The sequence below is a fragment of the Eriocheir sinensis genome, chromosome 58 (assembly GCF_024679095.1).
Source record: "Eriocheir sinensis breed Jianghai 21 chromosome 58, ASM2467909v1, whole genome shotgun sequence".
In the NCBI taxonomy this organism is placed as follows: domain Eukaryota; kingdom Metazoa; phylum Arthropoda; class Malacostraca; order Decapoda; family Varunidae; genus Eriocheir; species Eriocheir sinensis.
The window spans coordinates 297,328-304,486 of record NC_066566.1 but is presented as its reverse complement, the minus strand read 5'-3'; the positions used below and the strand labels follow the sequence as shown (position 1 = coordinate 304,486).

Here is a 7,159-nt window from a genome sequence, read left to right as displayed (position 1 = left end):
ATTTTTTTTTTGTGTTTGTGTGTGTCTGTGTGTGTATTTTGCTATACAGGAAATTAGCAAAGGTCAGGGGGTCCTGTCTCTCTCAGTGGGTCAAAGTTGGCTTTGAATTCATTCAAGGTTTGGAACTGGATGACCTCCCAGGCCATTCCACAGTTCATTGCATCTCTCCTCTTTCTCGGTTATGTTTTACAAGTTTATTTCTGGCTCTTTTGTACTCCTATCTGGGTCTGTTGTCACTCTTCTCAAATTTATCCTTTTTCTTGGTCTCTCTCCCTCTTACTTCAGGCTCATTTTTCCAAAGCAGAGTCATAAAGGTAGAGAAAGGTTTTCCACTTCGCATTTCTTAATTCTGTAAGTTTCTTTTCCCGAAGTGTTACCTCGCATTCCTGTGTGTCTCGTCTTTTGATGTCACAGTCCTTTACTGTTTTCAATTTGATCACTACATTATTGCTGTTAGTTAGGGACATGGATAATTCCTGGATTTAATAATAATAATAATGTTTAGGGCCTCTTAAATTGTCTCCCAGTTCCATATTAATGCTTTTCTGCACTGCCATTACCACTTCAGCCTATTTCTCTTTTCTCTCTTCTCCCCAGCCTGTATTTATTATCTCCCTCCTGTGTGAATTAATATTTTTGTTTAAGTTAATCTCTACAAAGCACAATGTCTAGCTCCTTTTCCCTCAAAAACAAAAAAAAATAAAAATAAAGGTTTTGCCTCGCTGAGATTAAGCCATCTACGTCAGCATAAGCCACTTTTATCCATTTATGCTATTGTGTTGCATCCTTCTCCCTTCCTTTCTGTGTGTGTGTGTGTGTGTGTGTGTGTGTGTGTGTGTGTGTGTGTGTGTGTGTGTGTGTGTGTGTGTGTGTGTGTGTGGCGTCATTTCAGATACTGTGTCAAGTGGGTGTTGGTTTGAGTGAAGGTTGTTTAAGACCATTGTGTGTCTGGGAAGGTTGTCAGCAGGGTTCTCATATGTTTGGGGGAGGTGTGGCCGTGGGTGATCATGCAGTGTGGAGTGCAGTGATACCATAGGTGAGGTCTATTGTAGGGGTGCTTGGATTTTGTGATGGAAGGGTGTTAAATTGAACTGAATGGTCCACAATATAATAAAAGGGTAGCAAAGGAGGTTTGGTCTTGTGGTGGATAGGTTTAAACCTTTTCTCCTTAATAAAACTTTGTTCCCGATTTTTATTTCATTGAGAGGAAGTAATAGATGTGTGATATACCTACTTTTTAACAGGAAAGTTGTGCTATTGTAGTGGGGAAGTTGTGGTGGTAGTCTTGGTAGTAGCTGTAGTTAGAAGAGTAATGATGTAGAACTTGAAGTACAGTGGGTTACTTAGTGTGTAGCTCGTGAAGATATAAGAACACTATACAAGGTTTTATTTCATCTGTCCAACCACAAGCATGAATTTTGATAGATGTGGCACATGGATTGGGTGAAAATCAATGTGTCTGATATCGTTGGCTACTTGCCGTAAACGTTCAAATTATTTCTTCAATAATGTATTTGAATTTTTTTTATATACAAAGAATTTTTTTATATACAAAGAACCATCATGCCCACTGATGAACGTTTAAAAAAGTAGCCTTATGGTTAAATCCAATGCACCAAGGTAAAAATCACATGCATCAGAAGTACTTTTTTCTAAGACCAAATTGTGTCAGCTATTTGGTAAAGAGTTAAAGAAAATTTGAATCGATAAAATATCACAATTACACGAACGATAAGCTTGTAGCCTTCATCACAGTCAAATCATATGCGAGCGAACAAAGGGCGTCAAGTAATTATGCTTTTTTAATCATTTCAAGAAGGCAACATAAAAATAGACATCTGGCTCTATGAGTGCAAACAAACGGAATTTTAATTTATGGCAGAGAAATCACATAGCTAATATTCGAAATTGCCTAATAGGTATACAGTCAACAATATTTTTAACTATTTTATAGCCTATTATTTTCAGTAGAGAGCCTGTTATAGTTCGGTTAGGTTAGGTAAAATTAGTTTTTTTTAGATTTATTAAGTTGAATTATTTTTAATGATAAATAAGTGTGACGCTCCTAGTGGTGAATCGCACACCACAGGTTGTCTCGATTCTTCAACAGCAATCCTTCTCCCTTGTGGCATAACATTGATGAGGCTATGGTCTGGGCGGCTGGTATACCCCCACCTCCTCCAGATTGCCTCGACACTTCAACAGCAATCCTTCTCCCTTGTGGCATAACATTGATGAGGCTGTGGTCTGGGCGGCTGGTATACCCCCACCTCCTCCTCCTCGCCACACGTCACCCCAGTCTTTTTCTTCGTCTTCTTGATGGATGGATGGATAGAGGGAGGGGAGGGAAGAAAGGATACATTAGAATAAAGTTGGAAGTGATTGAAGGAAGTAGGAGATCAAGAATACTTATTTTTCACCCTCCCCTGCCTCATTCATATGCCCACTCCACCTCGATCCCTGCCGCCCCCTGTCCCCACCTTCACCTCACCCACCCCTTCCACAAACCCCTGCCTTACACTCTGTAGTGTGGAAAGAAAATAATTAAAAGCTACATCCCTTTTTTGACGACCACTATGGTTGTGAAGGTATGTGGTGGCGTGGTAGTCGTCGAGCGCTGGTCCCGGATGTTAAGGCCTCAGGACAAGTGAACACTCGTTCCGAGGTTTGTGACCAGAAGGGCGTTACTCTTGTGATTAATTATGGAAGGTGGGAGGATTTCCGTGGGAACCACTTGTGAGACAGCATTAAGAAACTGGATGGTGATAATGTAGGTACTATGGGGGGGGGTTATGGTTCAGCAATCTCAAATGAGCAGCAAAACAGGCTCCAAATAATAACTCACAGTAAGGTTGGATATAAATATGTATTTGGTTTCCTTTTGCAAAGGTTAGCGGAGTACTAATAAAAAAATAAAAATAAATGACTGACAGGCTGTATGCCTCTAATCTAACTAGCTACCGGCACAAGGGAGATTTGGGGAATACACAGAATGCTTAGCTCTGGTTGCTGGAGGCGGAGAAGCAGGAGCTGGCGTGAGTGTCGGGCTCGGCAGGGGACGTCCACGATGGGAATGGGCAGTCCTGGTGATGGAAGACGGGCGCCGCTTGATGTGGAGATGGAGCGGCTCGGGTGGTGTGAAGAGGCGGGCGCCCTTTGATGTAGGGAGCAGCTTGGGCAGTGGTATTTCGGCCCCCAGGGCAGTCGAGGGGCAGGTTACCCCGCCATACAAGTTCCCATCCTGTAGTCCGTCTCACACCGCAGGCCGTGGGTGGCTTTTCGGGGGGGGGGGGCTGGGTGGAGAGATGGACACCTCTCACTCCAACTCCAACTCGCCGCCTTCCTTTGCTTCCTGCTGCTCGTCTCCTGACTAGCCCGCCTCACACAGCAGGCCGTGGGTGGTGTGTAGGTCGGGGGCTGAGTGGAGAGATGGACACCTCTCTGACCAGCCCGCTTCTCGGTGTTCTCTCGCTGCCTTTCCTTGCTGTTCGGGTGTTCGTCTCCTCGCGTCTCTCAAGCTTGTGCCTTGCTGTAGGGGTGCTTGTCTCCTCACTCACGTCTCCCAAGCTTGTTCCTTGCTGTAGGGGTGCTAGTCTTCTCACTGACCCGCGGGTCTCCTTGCCCTTGCCTTCTCGCCTCTGCTCCTCGCTAAGCTCCTCCCCCTTCTTCACGTGACTCCCTCTCGGCATTACAATCAAACCCTACCTACCTAACTAACTAGTTATTGGTTTCTTGGAGGGGTTCGAGGCTTTGAGATGAGGGATTTCAGTAACTCTCGTTCATATATTCGCTCATTCGCTCGCCGTGTTATCTTCTCATAACCTTTTACGCACTTACATTCCTCAGCCACCCATTCACTCTTTCACTCATTCTCACTCACTCACGGTCCCACTCGCTCACACTTACTCACTCTGTCACTCACCGACTTACTCACATTCTCTCGTTCATTCATGCACTCACTTACACTTACTCACTCTGTTACTCACTGACTTACTCACATTCTCGTTCACTCACATTCGGACCGTTACAACTCATTTCCATTGCACTACCCCGATTCATTTCCCCAGCTTTGCCACTTCCATATATCCGCTCGCCCCGCACCGTCGATATATCTACCCTGCCCTCACCCCACCATGCCGCGCTCATTGCTTCTCCGTTCCGTCCCTTCCATCCTTGCCCTACCCCACTTCATCCTCTCCTCATTCGTGTTCCCCTCATATAAGGTTAGTTATGGTTAGGTTACAAGTACGTTGGGTGAGGTTAAGCTCGGTAAACATAGGTCAATACACAGTGCCGGAAAATACATGGTGATTAATTAGATGGGGATTGGGTAGTTAGTTTGAGAGGTACGACCCGCGCGTCACCCACGTCTCAGCGGCTCGGGGAGGTGACAATTTTAATTTCTTCGCTTCGTTCATATCACCTTGCCTTGCCCCGTTCCCTGTTCTTCCCGTCTCCTGTCCTAACCTTCCTGCCCCGTCCATTCTCTTCCCTGCCCCACGCCCTCCTTACCCCTGCCCTCCCTGCCCCGTCGTTCCGTCTCCTAATGGGGGTGTCGTGTGGGTGTGCCGCGGTGGGTTAGTCAAGGGCATAAGTCGTCACAAGAGTTTGGGTGTCGCATCCATAAAGACACTGAAGTTTATGGACAGGTGTGTGTGTGTGTGTGTTTAGGGACTGCGAATCGATTTGAAGACGGAGAAAGATATAGAAGGATAAAAACCGTTGATGTACGATATTATGTGTTGCATTGTGCTGGATCCTTGAGGCAGCAAAATGAAGCAGCAGCTACCGTGCGTTGTGGTGGCTCTCGTAATTAAATGAAGAGGCAGCGGGTGAAGAAGTAGAGTATTGCGTGAAGTGAGTTCCTGTGGGCGACAACTCATGCGTTAATAGTGAGATATTGCACTCTTTACGGGAAAAGGGGCCAGCATGCACGGAGCTTAGAGAGAGAGAGAGAGAGAGAGAGAGAGAGAGAGAGAGAGAGAGAGAGAGCAACATTACGCCAAATAAAAGGAAAAGAAGTTACCGACAGAATAGTAAGGTTCTGGTAAATTATTTTGTCTTTCGCTGAGAAGTAAACTAAAGATAACGAGGTTGCCACAAAAATAAAAATAAACAAATACACATAATTTAATTCACAGTAAGATTTAGTATTACTGCAAGACATATTATTATTATTATTATTATTATTATTATTATTACTACAATGATGATGATGATGATAATAAAGAAAACCATCAAAACTAACAAGCATAGTGATCGTAAGACTTCATCCACTCAAAGTAGATAATGAAAATACAATTATGAAAAGAAATAAAAAAAACATTAACACTATGAGGATACAAAGAAAAAATCGCACGGAATTAAAAGTGAAGATTATTAAACACATCAAACTAGAAGAGAATTAATCAAAGAAAATGTGCAGGACACCCTTGGCGGTCCGCTGCAGGCGATCAAAGGGTGGCTGGGAAAGGCATTCGATTCAAGAGGAAAAAAATGCTTGAGAGGAATTAAAAAGAGGAGCGTTAGAGGATTTGATGAATTAAATATGAATTAAAATACGCCATTACTATAATTTTACATCTATTTATTAATTTATATATCTCATTTATTTTAGAGAAGCGTAACTAGACAGGTAGAAAAGACAGACAAACAGACGGGCAGAATTCCAATAAAGTCACGCAGAAATAACAAATCTCTCTCTCTCTCTCTCTCTCTCTCTCTCTCTCTCAAGTCAAACAATCAGGGGAAGACTGTCTCAACGCGTCGTAAGGAGAAGGTCCTGTTTATTTGTAAGCCACTTGATGAGGACCTTGCCGAGAGAGAGAGAGAGAGAGAGAGAGAGAGAGAGAGAGAGTGAAAGAATGTGTGTGTGTGTGTGTGTGTGTGTGTGTGTCAGAGAGAGAGAGAGAGAGAGAACGTGAATGAGTTTACTCTTTACCGGATTTAGCGGACGAAAGAAGGAAAGATTTGACTAAGAAAAGATCATTGGAAAAATACGAACCGAAGAAAATATAATATAATAATAGAAAAATGCGAGGAGACAAGCGGAAAAGGAGAGGGGGAAAATTAGGCTAAAAGTACGGAAAAAATAAATGCCCGAAGATACGAAGAGTGAGAGGGAGAAAAAAAAGAGAAGATAAACGAGAAAGGAAACACGAGGCGAGTCCAAACAATATTCCTTAAGCGTCAGATCCAAGGACACACACACACACACACACACACACACACACACACACAGACCCTTAGTTCAGTGGTTAGCGCGCTCGCCTCACAACTGAGAGGTCCTGGGTTAGATTCCCGGGCGGAGAGGAGACGGATGAGCAGTCTCCTTTCCGTGCCCCTCCTTGTACACCCAGCACTGAATGGGTACCGGGTGTCAGTCGGGGTAAGATCGATCCTGAGTCGGGGGTTGTGTGTGTCCCGCCTCCCGGGTGTGTGTGGGTTCGAGGTTTCAACCGTACTCAGAGATCCGTCATTTGTGAGCTCCTAGCACTCAGCTGATACGGGAGGGTACGCTGAATGGGGATTACGAGTCTTGTGCGTGGTCAGACCATGATTAATTAATAACACCAAAAAATCATTAGATCATCGTCCATTCCATAAAGAAAACGAAGAAAAAGAGACGTAATAGCATCGCTCAACTTAACGAAAGAAGGGAGGAGGCTGAGGAAGAATAAGAAAAGGATGTGGAGGAAGAGGAGGAGGAGGGATGAGAAAGAGGAGCAGGAAGAGGAAATGGCAAAGTGTGGGGTGATATCTTTTTTGGAAGTTGATTAAAAAGGGTGATTCTTGGGTGAGGGGACGCTGTGGGGGTGAAGGGGGAAGAGGGGAAAGGAACCAGACTGTTGATAGAGAGATGAGAGGGGGAGAATGAGCGAAAGGGAAGGATGAAGGGTGTGGATGGGAGGAACCTAGGGTGATGGGAAGTGAAGGGGTGACATGGATGTGAAGGGGAGGTGAAGATCGTGGGGTTGGAGAGAGGAATAATATTGATAATGGGAAGGACATGGGGAGAGGAGAGTGTAAGTTGATATGGAGGGAGGAAGAGGGAGGTGAGAGGTGAAGGGATGTCGGTGGAGATGACATGCACGGAGGGTGAGGGAAGAGGAGGGAGATGAGAGGAGAAGACGAGGGCGAGAGGTAGATGGAGATAACA

General features: G+C 44.7%; 1 long non-coding RNA gene across 1 annotated transcript; it reads right to left on the bottom strand.

Moving 5' to 3' along the window:
* Nucleotides 1-26: 26 nt before the first annotated feature.
* LOC126985001 (uncharacterized) lies at nucleotides 27-2,767 on the bottom strand. The gene is made up of 2 exons (XR_007738273.1): nucleotides 2,271-2,767; nucleotides 27-2,175 (listed from the first exon to the last, which is right to left on the bottom strand). It is a non-coding gene; the product is annotated as an uncharacterized LOC126985001 (long non-coding RNA).
* Between the last annotated feature and the right edge of the window lie 4,392 nt (nucleotides 2,768-7,159).